At 48.2% G+C, this 18558-nt stretch overlaps 1 protein-coding gene across 1 annotated transcript in view; it reads left to right on the forward strand.

Annotated features, from left to right (window-relative positions):
- Window positions 1-18274: 18274 nt before the first annotated feature.
- klf15 (Kruppel like factor 15) overlaps window positions 18275-18558 on the forward strand; it is a 44062-nt gene continuing 43778 nt past the window's right edge. The window contains exon 1 of the mRNA XM_072473103.1: window positions 18275-18558. This exon is cut by the window's right edge and continues 24 nt beyond it. The gene's annotated coding sequence lies outside the window, so the exon portion shown is untranslated.

Consider the following 18558-nt stretch of genomic DNA (forward strand, 5'->3'; position numbering starts at 1 on the left):
GACGTAGGGAAGGCAGTGACGTAGCGAAGGCAGTGACGTAGGGAAGGCAGTGACGTAGCGAAGGCAGTGACGTAGCGAAGGCAGTGATGTAGGGAAGGCAGTGATGTAGCGAAGGCAGTGACGTAGGGAAGGCAGTGACGTAGGGAAGGCAGTGACGTAGCGAAGGCGGTGACGTAGGGAAGGCAGTGACGTAGCGAAGGCAGTGACGTAGGGAAGGCAGTGACGTAGGGAAGGCAGTGACGTAGGGAAGGCAGTGACGTAGCGAAGGCAGTGACGTAGGGAAGGCAGTGACGTAGGGAAGGCAGTGACGTAGCGAAGGCAGTGACATAGGGAAGGCAGTGGCGTAGGGAAGGCAGTGACGTAGCGAAGGCAGTGACGTAGGGAAGGCAGTGGCGTAGGGAAGGCAGTGATGTAGCGAAGGCAGTGACGTAGCGAAGGCAGTGACATAGGGAAGGCAGTGGCGTAGTGAAGGCAGTGGCGTAGGGAAGGCAGTGACGTAGTGAAGGCAGTGACGTAGGGAAGGCAGTGACGTAGCGAAGGCAGTGACGTAGCGAAGGCAGTGACATAGGGAAGGCAGTGGCGTAGTGAAGGCAGTGACGTAGCGAAGGCAGTGACGTAGGGAAGGCAGTGACGTAGGGAAGGCAGTGACGTAGCGAAGGCAGTGACGTAGGGAAGGCAGTGACGTAGGAAAGGCAGTGGCGTAGGGAAGGCAGTGACGTAGGGAAGGCAGTGGCGTAGGGAAGGCAGTGACGTAGTGAAGGCAGTGACATAGGGAAGGCAGTGGCGTAGTGAAGGCAGTGACGTAGCGAAGGCAGTGACGTAGCGAAGGCAGTGGCGTAGGGAAGGCAGTGGCGTAGGGAAGGCAGTGGCGTAGGGAAGGCAGTGACGTAGTGAAGGCAGTGACATAGGGAAGGCAGTGACGTAGTGAAGGCAGTGACATAGGGAAGGCAGTGGCGTAGTGAAGGCAGTGGCGTAGGGAAGGCAGTGGCGTAGGGAAGGCAGTGACGTAGTGAAGGCAGTGACATAGGGAAGGCAGTGACGTAGCGAAGGCAGTGACGTAGCGAAGGCAGTGACGTAGCGAAGGCAGTGACGTAGCGAAGGCAGTGACGTAGGGAAGGCAGTGACGTAGCGAAGGCAGTGACGTAGCGAAGGCAGTGACGTAGCGAAGGCAGTGACGTAGGGAAGGCAGTGACGTAGCGAAGGCAGTGACGTAGCGAAGGCAGTGGCGTAGGGAAGGCAGTGACGTAGAGGTATTGTCGCTGGACTAGTAATTCAGAGAACCAGGATAATGATCTGGGTCCTGGGTTCCAATCCCACTGTGCGAGGTGGTGAAATTGGAGTTCAATATGAAAAAAATCTGGAATTAAAAGTCTAATGATGACCATGAAACCGTTTTCGATTGTCGTAAAAACCCATCTGGTTCACTAATGTCCTTTAGCATCAGTGACCAGCACGGTAATACAGTGGTTAGCACTGTTGCTTCATAGCTCCAGGGTCCCAGGTTCAATTCCCGGCTTGGGTCATGTCTGTGCGGAGTCTGCCCGTCCTCCCCGTGTCTGCGTGGGTTTCCTCCGGGTGCTCCGGTTTCCTCCCACAGTCCAAAGATGTGCAGGTTAGGTGGATTGGCCGTGCTAAATTGCCCTTAGTGTCCAAACAGGTTAGGTAGGGTTACTGGGATAGGGTGGAGGTGTGGGCTTGGGTAGGGTGCTCTTTCCAAGGGCCAGTGCAGACTCGATGGGCCGAACGGCCTCCTTCTGCACCATAAATTTGATGTATTCTGTGCACTTAGGGAAGGAAACCTACCTGGTTTGGCCGACACGTGACTCCAGACCCATAGCAACTTGGTTGACTCTCAAATGCTCTCTGAACAGCAACTCAGTTGTATTCAACTGCTACAAAAAAGAATGAAACCGGCATCGACCCAGGCACCGGAAACAACAGCAAACCCAGCCCTGCCGACCCTGCAAAGTCCCCCTTACTAACATCTGGAGGCTTGTGCCAAAGTTGGGGGAGCTGTCTCACAGACTAGTTAAGCAACAGCCTGACATGGTCATACTCACAGAATCATACCTTACAGTCAATGTCCCAGACACCCCGATCACCATTCCTGGGTATGTCCTGTCTCACCGCAGGACAGTCCCAGCAGAGGTGGCGGCACAGTGGGATACAGTCGGGAGGGGGTTGAACTGTGAGTCCTCAACATCAACTCTGGACGTCATGAAGTCTCCTGGCTTCAGGTTAAACATGGGCAAGGAAACCTCCTACTGATTACCACGTACTGGCCATCGCTGATGAATCAGTTCTCCTCCATGCTGAACACCACTTGGAGGAAGCACTGAGGGTGGCAAGGGCTCAGAATATGCTCTGGGTGGGGACGTCAATGTCCATCACCAAGAGAGGCTCGGTAGTGCCACCACAGACTGAGCTGGCCGGGTCCTAAAGGACAGAGCTGCTAGACTGGGACTGCAGCAGGTGGTGAGGGAACCAACAAAAGGGTAACATACTTGACCCCACCCTCACCAGCCTGCCTGCTGCAGATGAAATGAAAATGAAATGAAAATCGCTTATTGTCACAAGTAGGCTTCAAATGAAGTTACTGTGAAAAGCCCCTAGTCGCCACATTCCGGCGCCTGTTCGGGGAGGCTGTTACGGGAATTGAACCGTGCTGCTGGCCTCCCTTGGTCTGCTTTCAAAGCCAGCTCTTTAGCCCTGTGCTAAACCAGCCCCACTTCCTGCTCTTAGAGTCAGATCTTGCCCACCAGGACAGGTGGCTTGAGTTGGGACCTTCTCCTACATGCTGCCACCAGAGGTCTCCCATTTTATTATTTATTTGCCTGTTTCTATGACACTGTGGGTTAGTGCACGGTCAATTCCAGCCCGACAGACCCTGGATTCCCAACACAAATTAATTCACCAATAATTTGCATAAAGTTTCTATGATCTTTGGTCCTCGACTGCTCCAAGACTTACAGGCACCAGGTTTGTCAGTGAAACACAACAACTGTTTATTTATAACAAAAATAGAGATAAGACATACAATAATTATACTAGAATAACGGCCAGCTAATCTCTTATTCCCCCTTTTTACCGTCCCACCCTCTATCCAAACATACAAGACAGATGCCCACAGAGGAAGGAAAAGGGGTAAAATGATAAGGATTAAAATGGGATAATAATAATCTTTATTCTCACAAGTAGGCTTACATTAACACTGCAATGAAGCTACTGTGAAGAGAGATGAATGTCCTTGTTGTGATATTGAAATCGTTGTAGCTGGCTGTCCCCTCCAGACACAGAGGGCGCGATTCTCTGAAATGGAGGCGGAGTGTTCGTGCCGTCGCGAACGCCGTCGAGGTTCACGACGGCACGAAACGGCCCCCATCCCGACCGATTCAGGGCCCGAAAATGGGCTAGGAGCGGCGCCGCGTCATTTACGCGCGCCAGGCCTTGGCGCCACATAAAGGCGGCGCCGCATACATGACACGGCTGGCGCCGCATAACTGGCGTTACCCGCGCATGCGTGGTTGCTGTCCTCCCCGAGTCCGCCCCGCAAGAGGATGTCCGACAGATCTTGCGGGGCTGCGGAAGAAAGGAGGTCCTCCTTCAGAGAGGCCGGCATCGACGATCGGTGGGCACCGATCGCGGGCCAGACCCCATTTGAGGCCCCCCCCGTTGCAGGATCCCCCCTCCCCCCCCCGGCAGGCCGCTCCCCCCCATCGTTCCCACGCTGTTCCCGCCGGCAGCGACCAGGTGTGGACGGCGCCGGGGGGAACCGGCCGTTTTGGGCAGGCCGCTCGGCCCATCCGGCACTGAGAATCGCGGGGGTACCGGTGAATCACCATTTTGGCTGTCTCAGGCGATTCACTGGACCGCGCCGCGCAAAACGCGATTGTGCCGATCTGGCCGCTTCCGTGAATCGCGGGAGGGCGTCGGACCGGCGTCGCGGGAAAATTTGGCGACCCAGGCGATTCTCTGAAACAGCGTGGGAGCAGAGAATCGCGCCTAGAGTCTTTGAAATCACCAGTTGTATTGCTAAGGAGGATCTTCTGGCAGTTGCATTCAGTCAGAATTTCCTTATTCCCAGCCTGTAGGTTTTCCTTTGGGGATTCACTTTCACTTTTATCAACCTGGGCCTTCACACAAAAGAACAGCCTCAGTCTTGTTTAATTATTATTGTTTCAGACAAGAACAGAGTTCCCCACAAGAGAGTTTAAAAGGGTTTTTAAACCACTGACCCTGCCCGCAGCTGCTGCTGGACTGCATTTTCCCTGCAGTTCAATCTGACTGTGCAGAGAGAAAGGTCTTTACTTTGTTGGTTTTAGACTGGATCCATCAGATGGGAAAGATTTACCCTTACAGGGAGAGAGCAACTAACAAGAGCGTCCTTCAGCTCGGAGTTCAAAACAAAACTAAAAGCAAGATAGAAACCCTAATTACCTTGCAGAGTATTCCAGAATGGTCAGCTCCAATCAGCATCAAGTATCAGCTAAGATCCGGCAATGTTAATATAGCTCATTGGCCGCCAGCCAAGTCCATTAAGATGTGTCATCACTGATGTCAGTCCATACAGAATATACTGCTATTTTTTAAATTAAAGGTGAAGCCCATCTTAAAGGCATAAATCCCATTAACTGTCCATGCACAAAAATTGAAATAGCAAATAACAGAAATTAAAATGAAAAACAAGGGACAGGCAGGGATTAATAGAAGGATCCTTACGCTACTGAAAACCTTAGATGTCCACTTTACGTTGGCTGCCGGTCTTTTCTCATGATCTCTCTTTGCTTCTCTAATGCGGTTTCCACCTCCTCTCTGAATCTTCCGTATTCCTCCCGGTTAACACACATTTTCTTCTTTATCTTAATGCCGATCACCTTTTTCATCCAGGGAGTTCTGGATTTGTTTATCCACCCTTTCCCTTTGAAGAGAATATACCGTGGGCGTGTCCGGACCATTTCTGTTTCGAAGGTAGCCCATTGTTCAGCTACAGTTTTTCTCGTGAACCTTGTGTTCCAGTTCGTCCATCCCAGTTCTCTTCTTTCCCTGTTGAATTCTGCTCTCTCCCACTTTAATATTCTTACTCACAATGCTCATTGTCTTTTTCTATTGTCAATCTATAAACAATGATAACTGTCTCCTGAATGTTCTCCCACTGACCTTTCATCGACTTGACGCACCTCATTTCCAAGCTCCAGGTGCAACAGTATATCCATCCTTGTCAGACTGGACACTGTCAGAAATTTTCCTGAACACAATCTAGGAACACTTGCCCCTCCTTGCCCTTTACTCTACCACTGTCCCAGTCTACATTTGGGTAATTAAAGTCCCCCTTTATAACTGCTCGCTAATGTTTGCATCTCGCTGTAATTTCCCTGCAGATTTGTTCCTCTCCATCTTTCTCATTAGTTGGTGATCTATAGACCCCAGCAATGGAATTGCAGCCTTTTTGTTCCTGAGCTCTGTTCAGATAGATTCTGTCCTTGAATCTTCTGTGACATCCTCTTTCTCCCGCACTGCAATGCTCGCCTTAACCAATACCGCCATCTCTCCCCTTTCCTTCATTTCCCGTCTTTCCTGAAGAACTTGGACCGGGGAATATTTACCACCCAGCCCTGCCCTTCCTTGAGCCACAACATCATTATTCCACAAGGCAATCTGTGGCCGGTTTACCAGACTAAGTCCTGGGATGGCGGGACTGACGTATGAGGCGAGATTGAGTTGGTTAGGGACAGAAACTAGTCACATCGAAATTAGAAAGATAATAGGTGAAGTTGGGCTAAGGGAGGAAATGACAAAGTCTAAATCAGGGTTATGCATATGTATGTGATCTCTACCTCCCTTTTTGAAAGTCGAGTTGCATAGCATTCCTCTCTGACATTCTCTCTTAGTTGCCACACCCCTCTTGAGTTGGTTTGAAGCCCTCCCAACAGCATTGGCAAAACATTCAGCCCCAGTTCTGTTCAAGTGCAACAGGTGTCATCTCCCCAGAGCCAGTCCCAGTGTCCCAGGCCCCTAAAGCCCTCCCTCCTGCACCATCTTTCCAACTATGCGTTCATCTGCCTCCTATTTCTGTACTCATTTACACGTGGCACTGGGAATAATCTGGATATGATTATATTTGAGGTCCTGCTTGCTAATTGTCTGCCTAGCTCCCTAAAGTCTGACCCCATCCCCGTTCCTACCTAAATCATTGGTGCCAATGTGCACCATGACCTCTGGCTGTTCACCCTCACCCAGAAGAATGTCCTGCAGCTGCTCTGTAACATTCTTGTGTCTGGCACCAGAGAGGTGACACACCATCTGGAGTCTCATCTATGGCCACAGAAATGTCTGTCTGCTTCCCTAACTAATGAATCCCCTATCACTCTCTTGCTCTTCCTCCCCTCCAGCACAGTCGAACCACTATGCCATAAACCTGGTTTGACTGCACGTCTTTGAAGATTGAAGGTGCTCACCAGTATCGAAAACAGGAAACCGATTTGCAAGCCGAGCCCCAGGTGACTCTTGCACTAGCTGCTGGTTGTCTTGCACTAACTGCTGGTTGCCTTGCACTAGCTGCTGGTTGTCTTGCACTAGCTGCTGGTTGTCTTGCACTAGCTACTGGTTGCCTTGCACTAGCTGCTGGTTGTCTTGCACTAGTTGCTGGTTGTCTTGCACTAGCTGCTGGTTGTCTTGCACTAACTGCTGGTTGCCTTGCACTAGCTGCTGGTTGCCTTGCACTAGCTGCTGGTTGCCTTGCACTAGCTGCTGGTTGCCTTGCACTAGCTGCTGGTTGCCTTGCACTGGCTGCTGGTTGCCTTGCACTGGCTGCTGGTTGCCTTGCACTAGCTGCTGGTTGTCTTGCACTAGGTTGTCTTGCACTAGCTGCTGGTTGTCTTGCACTAGCTGCTGGTTGTCTTGCACTAGCTGCTGGTTGTCTTGCACTAACTGCTGGTTGCCTTGCACTAGCTGCTGGTTGTCTTGCACTAACTGCTGGTTGTCTTGCACTAGCTGCTGGTTGTCTTGCACTAGCTGCTGGTTGTCTTGCACTAGCTGGCAGTCACCCACTTCTTCCTCCCTGCTCCTAACCCGCAGTTTGACCACTTCTCTGAATGTTCCATCCACGTGACTCTCAGCCTCCCGCTTGAGCTCCAAAACCTGGAGATCAAGTTTCTGCAGCTGGTAGCATTTCCTGCACATGTGATCATCTAGGCCACCAGTCGTGTCAACAACTTCCTACATACTACAGGACACACATTCCCCATGACCAAGCTGCCCTCCCATGTCTTAGCCTTACTTCTCTTATGTTAATTTGAATTTACTTGGGTTTACTTGTGTCATTTTCTGGCCCTGACTTCTCCTTAATCCTAGTTTTTCATCCTCAAATCCAATTAACAGTGAAAATAATACACTTTTCTCATTTACAAATTTACAGCTATTTAAAGACACTCACGGTTTTCTGCGGGTCACAGGTTAAGTTTTCAAAACTCAGCTCCAAAGGTGAGATGTACACTCAGGTTTGTGCTCAGCTGCTCCAGTTCCTTACAATAGTTCCTACGTATACTACCCTTTCCCTCCCATGCACCGACTTCCCACGTGAACCTAATTCGCTACTCATTTGGTTTCTGTCTTATTCAGGTGTAGTCACCAGTCTCCCCGCACAGCCCTGACTGACCATGCGTTTGAAAAGCTTGTCTCTTTTATAGACCGTGTGATAAGTCATTAGTTAGTTCAGCTTCTTGCTACAGTAATTAACACCATTTGAGCCATCTGCTTTCACATGATGGACCGATAACTGCCACTCCAGGCAGATCTCTACTTAACAATTTACTTACGTCAGATCTGGAATCTTACTCTAAAGTTAAAGCTGAAAAGCACTTGGCAGAACTTACCAAGTGAACTTAATTTGCTGCTCACTTGATCTCCGTCTCACTCCGGCATAACCACCTTCACCCCCACTGAATCCTGATTGCATCTCCTCCATTTTGTAACTGGTAACAGGAAAATCTCATGCCAATGTTTTGTCTGGATTGGAGGCCTCGTCAGAATGCCTAATCCAATGGACAGCTGAGATTCCCATTGTAATTATTTATACCATCATGTTTTGAAGGCCGTCATAAATAATATCTCCTGGAACAGTGTGCATGCTGCCATTCCAAACCTGCCTGAAATTGTCAGTCAGATAATCTGTGTTGTTCAATAACTCACATACGGACACGTGATTGCAAACATCAAAGTCTACAGCAAGCACCTTTCAACACCTAAACGTCAGTCAACGTACTTGTCCTTTCCCCCACGGACCAGCGGCAAATCCGCTGTACAATCTGTAACAATGGCACAGGGACAAGGAAGGACCAAGAATGAACCCAATTGGCCAAGAGAAACAAAACTTGCATTTCTATCACATCTTTCAGCTCAGGATATGGGAAGCATGCTGCAGCCAATGAAGAACCTTTGAAATTAGTCCCTGCTATAGTGTAAGAAATGACCAAATAATCAATTTTTCTTGTAATCTATCCTCAATACTTTTTGACCCCAGGGAACTGATAAATACCTTCCAATGTGCTTCTTAGAATTTTGGCATGGAATCTTTGACATCCAGCTAAGAGAGCAAATGGAGCTAAGGTTTAACCTCTCATCCAAAAGATGAACCAATTTAGGGATGGTGCGGTGGTTAGCACTGCTACCTCACAGTGCCAGGGACCCAGGTTCAATTCCGGCCTTGGGTCACTGTCTATGTCGGAGTCTGCACCTTCTCCCCGTGTCTGCGTGGGTTTCCTCCGGGTGCTCCGGTTTCCTCCCACAAGTCCAAAGATGTGCAGGTTAAGTGGATTGGCCATGATCAATTCCCCGAAGTGTCCAAAAAGTTAGGTGGAGTTTTTGGGGAGTGGGCATAGGTAAGAATGCTCTTTCAGAGAGTCATGCAGACTTGGTGAGCTGAACGGCCTCCTTCTAACTGCAGGGATTTGATGTATTCTTCGGCACCTTTGCAAATGTAGCACTCCCTCTGTACTGCATTGGGAGTATCTATTTGCAAATGTAGCACTCCCTCTGTACTGCATTGGGAGTATCTATTTGGGATTATGTTGTGTTTTGCTCTTGTTTACATTTAACACTGGCTTGACTCTGGAGGTGGAACAATTTTCACTCAATTTCACCTGGCATATTGTGTCAGGAGATTAACAGTGTTGAGAAAGTGTGAGAAATATGAGCCAGAGAGCAATTATCGGGGATTTTCACAGTGACTTCATTGCAGTGTTAATGTAAGGCTACTTGTGACAATAATAAAGATTATTATTATTTAATCTGACAGTGATTAAATTAATCTAATCTGAGCAAAATCTATAAAAAAATATACCACGAATGTTTGATGAATAAAACCAATTGAATAGGCAGGCAGTGTGGTGGCTATTTTCCTGGACAATGAATCCAGAGAGTGCCAGTCCACACCCAGCTGGCAGTTTGAGAGTTTAGACTTAGTAAATGTGTCCGTGAAGTTGTCAGATTGAGATAAAAACTCATCACGGCACGGTGGCTCAGTGGGTTAGCACTGCTGTCTCACGGCACCGAGGTCCCAGGTTCGATCCCGGTCCTGGGTCACTGTCCGCGTGGAGTTTGCACATTCTCCCCGTGTCTGCATGGGTCTCACCCCCACAACCCAAAGATGTGCAGGGTCGGTGGATATATCAGATGAATACGTGGCTGAAGAGATGATGTGAGGGGGAGGGGGTTCAGATTCCTGGGGCATTGGGACCGGTTCTGGGGGAGGTGGGACCTGCACAAACTGGACGGGTTATACCTGGGCAGGACTGGGACTGATGTCCTAGGGCGAGTGTTCGCTCGAGTGGTTGGGTTTAAACTAGAATGGCAGCGGGATGGGAACCTTAGCAGGGTGACAAGTGAAAGAGAAACAAGGACAATAATAAAAGAAAGGACAGTAACATGAAAAAATGCTAGCAGGGTAATCAAGGGCGAGAGGCAAATGGGATCACAGTACAAAGGAAAGTTAGGATGATTAAAAATGGCAGAAAGGCAAGCCTAAAGGTTTTGTACCTTAATACATGAAGCATTGAGAATAAGGTAGATGACCTGACGGCACAAATCGAGGTAAATGGATATGATTTCATAGCCATAACGGAGACATAGAATCCCTACAATGCAGGAGGCGGTCATTCAGCCCATCGAGTCTGCACTGAGCCTGTGAAAGAGCACCCTACCCAGGCCCATGTTCATGCCTTATCCCCATAACCCCACCTAACCTTTGGGAAGTGAGGGGCAATTTATCACGGCCAATCCACCTAACCTGCATATCTTTGGACTGTGGGAGGAAACCGGAGCACCCGGAGGAAACCCACGCACACACGGGGAGAACGTGCAGACTCCACACAGTCACCCAAGGTGAGAATGAAACCCGGGGTCCCTGGCGATGAGAGGCAGCAGTGCTAACCACTGTACCACCGCGCCAATTACCAGGAGATCGCAACTGGGAACTTAATATTCAGCGATATTTGACCTTTTGAAAGGACAGGAGGGAAGGGAAGGTGGTGGGGTAGCACTGTTAATAACAGATGAAATGAGTTGTGAGAGACAATCCAGACTCAGATGATGTAGAATCCATTTGGGTGGAGGTAAAAATCAGCCAGGGAAAGAAGACATTAGTAGCAGTAGTGTATAGACCCCCAACAGTAGCCACACTGTAGGAAAGGGTAGAAGCCAACAAACTATAGGAGAAAGCAAAAAGAACAGAGCAATAATTATGGGAGACTTTATTCTTCATTTTGATTGAGTTAATCAAGTTGGAGAGGGTACCTTCCACAACAAATTAATACAGCGCATTAGGGATAATTTCCTAGAACAATAGGTCATGGAGCCAACAAGGGAGCAGGCTATCTTGGACCTGGTCATGAGTAATGTGGCAGGTTTAATAAATTACCTCAGAGTAAACGATCCCCCAGTGACTATAACATTATAGAATTCATGCTATTCAGTTTGAGAGTGAGAAACTTGGGTCGGAAACAACTGTGTTTAACTTAAATTAAGGGAATTACAGTAAAATTAGGATAGAGTTAGCTAAAGTGAACTGGGCGAATAGATTAGCAGGGAAGACAGTAAACAAGCATTTAAGGAGGTCATAGAGTCATAGAATCATACAGCACAGAAAAGACGTTTCAGCCCATGGTGTCTGTGCCGGTCAAATCAACAGGGGTGGTACCGGGGGATTGGAGAGTGGCGAATGTCGGGCCCCTGTTCAAAAAAGGGACTAGGGATAACCCTGGGAATTACAGGCCAGTTAGTCTTACTTCGGTGGTAGGCAAAGTAATGGAAAGGGTACTGAAGGTTAGGATTTCTGAGCATCTGGAAAGACATTGCTTGATTAGGGATAGTCAGCACGGATTTGTGAGGGGTAGGTCTTGCCTTACAAATCTTATTGAATTCTTTGAGGAGGTGACCAAGCATGTGGATGAAGGTAAAGCAGTGGATGTAGTGTACATGGATTTTAGTAAGGCATTTGATAAGGTTCCCCATGGTAGGCTTATGCAGAAAGTAAGGAGGCATGGGATAGTGGGACATTTGGCCAGTTGGATAACGAACTGGCTAACCGATAGAAGTCAGAGAGTGGTGGTGGATGGCAAATATTCAGCCTGGAGCCCAGTTACCAGTTGCACACTGCAGGGATCAGTTCTGGGTCCTCTGCTGTTTGTGATTTTCATTAATGGCTTGGATGAGGGAGTTGAAGGATGGGTCAGTAAATTTGCAGACTATACGAAGATTGGTGGTGTTGTGGATAGTGAGGAGGGCTGTTGTCGGCTGCAAAGAGGCATAGATAGGATGCAGAGCGGGGCTGAGAAGTGGCAGATGGAGTTTAACCCTGAAAAGTGTGAGGTTGTCCATTTTGGAAGGACAAATATGAATGCGGAATACAGGGTTAACGGTAGGGTTCTTAGCAATGTGGAGGAGCAGAGAGATCTTGGGGTCTATGTTCATACATCTTTGAAAGTTGCCACTCAAGTGGATAGAGCTGTGAAGAAGGCCTATGGTGTGCTAGCGTTCATTAACAGAGGGATTTAATTTAAGAGCCGTGAGGTGATGATGCAGCTGTACAAAACCTTGGTAAGGCCACATTTGGAGTACTGTGTACAGTTCTGGTCGCCACATTTTAGGAAGGATGTGGAAGCTTTGGAAAAGGTGCAAAGGAGATTTACCAGGATGTTGCCTGGAATGGAGAGTAGGTCTTATGAGGAAAGGTTGAGGGTGCTAGGCCTTTTCTCATTAGAACGGAGAAGGATGAGGGGTGACTTGATAGAGGTTTATAAGATGATCAGGGGAATAGATAGAGTAGACAGTCAGAGACTTTTTCCCCGGGTGGAACAAACCATTACAAGGGAACATAAATTTAAGGTGAAAGGTGGAAGGTATGGGAGGGATATCAGAGGTAGGTTCTTTACCCAGAGAGTAGTGGGGGCATGGAATGCACTGCCTGTGGACGTAGTTGAGTCGGAAACATTAGGGACCTTCAAGCGGCTATTGGATAGGTACATGGATTACGGTACATGGATTACGGTAGAATGATGGGGTGTAGATCGATTTGTTCTTAATCTCGGACAAAGGTTCGGCACAACATCGTGGGCCGAAGGGCCTGTTCTGTGTTGTATTTTTCTATGTTCTATGTTCATTCTAATCCTATTTTCCAGCACTTGGCCCATCAGTCTTTACAGTGGAAGATACTTCGAACATTTCATTATAACTAAAGAATATGGGGGAGGAATTAAATACCATCACTGTCACTAGAGAAGCATTATTAGACTAACTAATGGAGACAAAGACAGATAAGTCCCCTGGCCCTGATGGCTTGCAGCTTAAGATCCTAAAAGTAGTAGCTACAGACATAATGGATGCATTGATTGTTACTTTCTGGAGAAGTAGCGGAAGATTGGAAAACTGTCAATGTGAAACCGTTGTTCAAAAAGGGATAGAGGCAAAAAGTGGGTAACCTTCAGCCAAATAGCCTAAAATCTATTGTTGGAAAAATGTTGGAATCAATTATTCAGGAAGTAATAGCAGCACATTTGGAAAATCATAATCGAATCAAGCAAAGTGAGGATGGCTTCATGAAAGAGAAATCGTGTCTGGCTAATTTAAGAGAGTTTTTTGAGGAAGTCTCAACCAGAGTGGATAGAGGGGGACCAGTAGATGTGCTGTATTTGGACTTCCAGAAGGCATTTGACAAGGTGCCTCACAAAAGGTTTAGTCACAAGATAAGAGCCCATGGTGTTGGAGGTAGTATATCGTCACGGACAGAGAATTAGCTAATGGGCAGGAAACAGCGAGTGGGGTAAGGGGATCTTTTTCAGGTTGGTGACCTGTAAGCAGTGGGTTCCACAGGGATCAGTGCTGGGACCAACACTGTTTACAATTTATATTAATGACTTGGAGGAAGGAAGTGAATGTACTGAAGTCAAATTTGCAGGCGACACAAAAATAGATGGAAAGGCAAGTTGTGAAAGGGAAACAGACAGTTTGCAAAGAGATATTGATAGGTCAAGTAAGTTGGCAAATGGAATATAATGTGGAAAATGGAAAGTTGTTCATTTTGGAAGGGAGAACAAAAGAACAGAGTATTATATAATGGAGAAAAACTGCAGAAGGGACTTATAATAATAATAATCTTTATTGTCACAAGTAGGCTGACATTAACACTGCAATGAAGTTACTGTGAAAATCCCCGAGGCGCCACATTCTGGTGCCTGTTCGGGTACACAGAGGGTGAATTCAAAATGTCCAATTCATCTAACAGCACGTCTTTCAGGACTTGTGGGAGGAAACCGGGGCACCCGGAGGAAACCCACGCACACACGGGGAGAACGTGCAGACTCCACACAGAGAGTGACCCAAGCAGGAATCGCACCTGGGACCTTGGAGCTATGAAGCAACAGTGCTAACCCCTGTGCTGCCATGCCGCCCATGCCTGGATCCCTCCTGATGGACTTGGAACAAGGTTCTGTGCAACACACAAACAGGAATTGAGGGGAGTGGAATTGTATAGAACCCCTCGGGCTGTCTGACCCGTATTGAATGTGTACAGTAAATGTTACAGGTATCACATTTGTATTGAAACACCTTCAATTGAAACTTGATCCAAGTGGGCAACTTAAATACCGTTGCACCATTTGTAAGGACCATGTTGAAATGTCTGCCATGTTTCTTTGACTGTATTGGAGCACCTCAGAGTTCACCATTATGTATGTAGAGAACCTGAATATTGTTGCACTTTGTGTGACGGCCATTTTGAAATGTTTCAATTTGAATTACTCTCACGCGTACCGAGGTACAGCGAAAAGTGTTCTTTTCCGTCCAATCCAGACAGATCATTCCATACATGAAAAAACATAGGACATACGATATATAAACAATGTAAATACATAGAGACAGACATCGGGTGAAGCATACGGAGCGTAGTACTACTCGGTAGAGATGATGTGTGAAGGTATCAGTTCAGTCCATAAGAGGGTTATTCAGGAGTCTGGTGACAGTGGGGAAGAAGCTGTTTTTGGGTCTGTTCGTGCGTGTTCTCAGACTTCTGTATCTCCTGCCCGATGGAAGAAGTTGGAAGAGTGAGTAAGCCGGGTGGGAGGGGTCTTTGATTATGCTGCCCGCTTTCCCCAGGCAGCGGGAGGTGTAGATGGAGTCAATGGATGGGAGGCAGGTTTGTGTGATGGACTGGGCGGTGTTCACGACTCTCTGAAGTTTCTTGCGGTCCTGGGCCGAGCAGTTGCCATACCAGGCTGTGATGCAGCCCGATAGGATGCTTTCTATGGTGCACCTGTAAAAGTTAAGAGTCATTGTGGACATGCCGAATTTCCTTAGTTTCCTGAGGAAAGTATAGGCGCTGTTGTGCTTTCCTGGTGGTAGCTTTGACAAAATGTTTGTAATCTACTTTCAGATATTTTATGAATAAAGTATATTTTGCAAAAAAAAATCCACAGTATCATATTCTGAGCTGATGAAAGGTGTCAGGTGAGCACAAATAATGTCTTTCTTTCCAGGATCCGGGGCAATGAACTGTAGAGTACCACCTCACCAATCATTTCCCCATTCACTCCTCTCTCCCTACCTCTGCCAAGGGGAGGGAATGTAGAAATGCAGATCACACTGCCAGAAATTCCCTTTGCACAGAACATGGCAGCTGACTGATCACATTATTGAGGAATGACAAGCATTTGTCCCGTGTGTTTAGCAGTGGAAGCTGTGAGTTAATCCATGAGCTGTCACAAGTGGCGTGGAAGTGAGCCGATATGTACATTCTTTTGGGGGAAAAAATACTTTCAGAAAAAATGTTTTGAAAGGTCCTGTGTGGCCCGTCCCACCTGGAATGTGCCAAACCAATGGGAGGAGGAGAATCGGTCGAGCCTTCCTTGTCCAGTGCCTGGGTTGTAATCACAGAGGAGTGAGTCCTTCACCAGTCATGTGAGGAATGGATTTAATTCTCCAGCAACTGGGAAACACACTCCACACACAGCCCGTACCTGCAGAACCGCACATATAGAGTGTACTCTACACACAGCCTGCAGCTGAGAACTCTACACACAGCCTACAACTGAGAACTCTACACACAGCCTGCAACTGAGAACTCTACACACAGCCTGCAGCTGAGAATTTAGCTGGAGAACTCGACACACAGCCTGCAACTGAGAACTCTACACACAGCCTGCAGCTGAGAACTCTACACACAGCCTGCAACTGAGAACTCTACACACAGCCTGCAACTGAGAACTCTACACACAGCCTGCAGCTGAGAATTTAGCTGGAGAACTCTACACACAGCCTGCAGCTGAGAACTCTACACACAGCCTGCAGCTGAGAACTCTACACACAGCCTGCAACTGAGAACTCTACACACAGCCTACAACTGAGAACTCTACACACAGCCTGCAGCTGAGAATTTAGCTGGAGAACTCTACACACAGCCTGCAGCTGAGAACTCTACACACAGCCTGCAGCTGAGAACTCTACACACAGCCTGCAGCTGAGAACTCTACACACAGCCTGCAGCTGAGAATTTAGCTGGAGAACTCTACACACAGCCTGCAACTGAGAACTCTACACACAGCCTGCAGCTGAGAACTCTACACACAGCCTGCAGCTGAGAATTTAGCTGGAGAACTCTACACACAGCCTGCAACTGAGAACTCTACACACAGCCTGCAACTGAGAACTCTACACACAGCCTGCAACTGAGAACTCTACACACAGCCTGCAGCTGAGAACTCTACACACAGCCTGCAGCTGAGAATTTAGCTGGAGAACTCTACACACAGCCTGCAACTGAGAACTCTACACACAGCCTACAACTGAGAACTCTACACACAGCCTGCAGCTGAGAACTCTACACACAGCCTGCAGCTGAGAATTTAGCTGGAGAACTCTACACACAGCCTACAACTGAGAACTCTACACACAGCCTGCAGCTGAGAACTCTACACACAGCCTGCAGCTGAGAACTCTACACACAGCCTGCAGCTGAGAATTTAGCTGGAGAACTCTACACACAGCCTGCAACTGAGAACTCTACACACAGCCTGCAACTGAGAACTCTACACACAGCCTGCAGCTGAGAATTTAGCTGGAGAACTCTACACACAGCCTGCAGCTGAGAACTCTACACACAGCCTGCAGCTGAGAACTCTACACACAGCCTGCAGCTGAGAACTCTACACACAGCCTGCAGCTGAGAATTTAGCTGGAGAACTCTACACACAGCCTGCAACTGAGAACTCTACACACAGCCTGCAGCTGAGAACTCTACACACAGCCTGCAGCTGAGAATTTAGCTGGAGAACTCTACACACAGCCTGCAACTGAGAACTCTACACACAGCCTGCAACTGAGAACTCTACACACAGCCTGCAACTGAGAACTCTACACACAGCCTGCAGCTGAGAACTCTACACACAGCCTGCAACTGAGAACTCTACACACAGCCTGCAGCTGAGAATTTAGCTGGAGAACTCTACACACAGCCTGCAGCTGAGAACTCTACACACAGCCTGCAGCTGAGAACTCTACACACAGCCTGCAGCTGAGAACTCTACACACAGCCTGCAGCTGAGAATTTAGCTGGAGAACTCTACACACAGCCTGCAACTGAGAACTCTACACACAGCCTGCAGCTGAGAACTCTACACACAGCCTGCAGCTGAGAATTTAGCTGGAGAACTCTACACACAGCCTGCAACTGAGAACTCTACACACAGCCTGCAACTGAGAACTCTACACACAGCCTGCAACTGAGAACTCTACACACAGCCTGCAGCTGAGAACTCTACACACAGCCTGCAACTGAGAACTCTACACACAGCCTGCAGCTGAGAACTCTACACACAGCCTGCAGCTGAGAATTTAGCTGGAGAACTCTACACACAGCCTACAACTGAGAACTCTACACACAGCCTGCAGCTGAGAACTCTACACACAGCCTGCAGCTGAGAATTTAGCTGGAGAACTCTACACACAGCCTGCAGCTGAGAACTCTACACACAGCCTGCAACTGAGAACTCTACACACAGCCTGCAGCTGAGAACTCTACACACAGCCTGCAGCTGAGAATTTAGCTGGAGAACTCTACACACAGCCTGCAGCTGAGAACTCTACACACAGCCTGCAACTGAGAACTCTACACACAGCCTGCAGCTGAGAACTCTACACACAGCCTGCAGCTGAGAATTTAGCTGGAGAACTCTACACACAGCCTACAACTGAGAACTCTACACACAGCCTGCAGCTGAGAACTCTACACACAGCCTGCAGCTGAGAATTTAGCTGGAGAACTCTACACACAGCCTACAACTGAGAACTCTACACACAGCCTGCAGCTGAGAACTCTACACACAGCCTGCAACTGAGAACTCTACACACAGCCTGCAGCTGAGAACTCTACACACAGCCTGCAACTGAGAACTCTACACACAGCCTGCAGCTGAGAACTCTACACACAGCCTGCAGCTGAGAATTTAGCTGGAGAACTCTACACACAGCCTGCAACTGAGAACTCTACACACAGCCTGCAGCTGAGAACTCTACACACAGCCTGTAGCTGAGAACTCTACACACAGCCTGCAGCTGAGAACTCTACACACAGCCTGCAGCTGAGAATTTAGCTGGAGAACTCTACACACAGCCTGCAGCTGAGAACTCTACACACAGCTTGCAACTGAGAACTCTACACACAGCCTACAACTGAGAACTCTACACACAGCCTGCAGCTGAGAACTCTACACACAGCCTGCAGCTGAGAACTCTACACACAGCCTGCAACTGAGAACTCTACACACAGCCTGCAACTGAGAACTCTACACACAGCCTGCAGCTGAGAATTTAGCTGGAGAACTCTACACACAGCCTGCAGCTGAGAACTCTACACACAGCCTGCAACTGAGAACTCTACACACAGCCTGCAGCTGAGAATTTAGCTGGAGAACTCTACACACAGCCTGCAGCTGAGAACTCTACACACAGCCTGCAGCTGAGAACTCTACACACAGCCTGCAGCTGGAGAACTCTATACGCCTCTCACTGCAGAAC

Source organism: Scyliorhinus torazame, chromosome 13, assembly GCF_047496885.1.
Source record: "Scyliorhinus torazame isolate Kashiwa2021f chromosome 13, sScyTor2.1, whole genome shotgun sequence".
Lineage (NCBI taxonomy): Eukaryota > Metazoa > Chordata > Chondrichthyes > Carcharhiniformes > Scyliorhinidae > Scyliorhinus > Scyliorhinus torazame.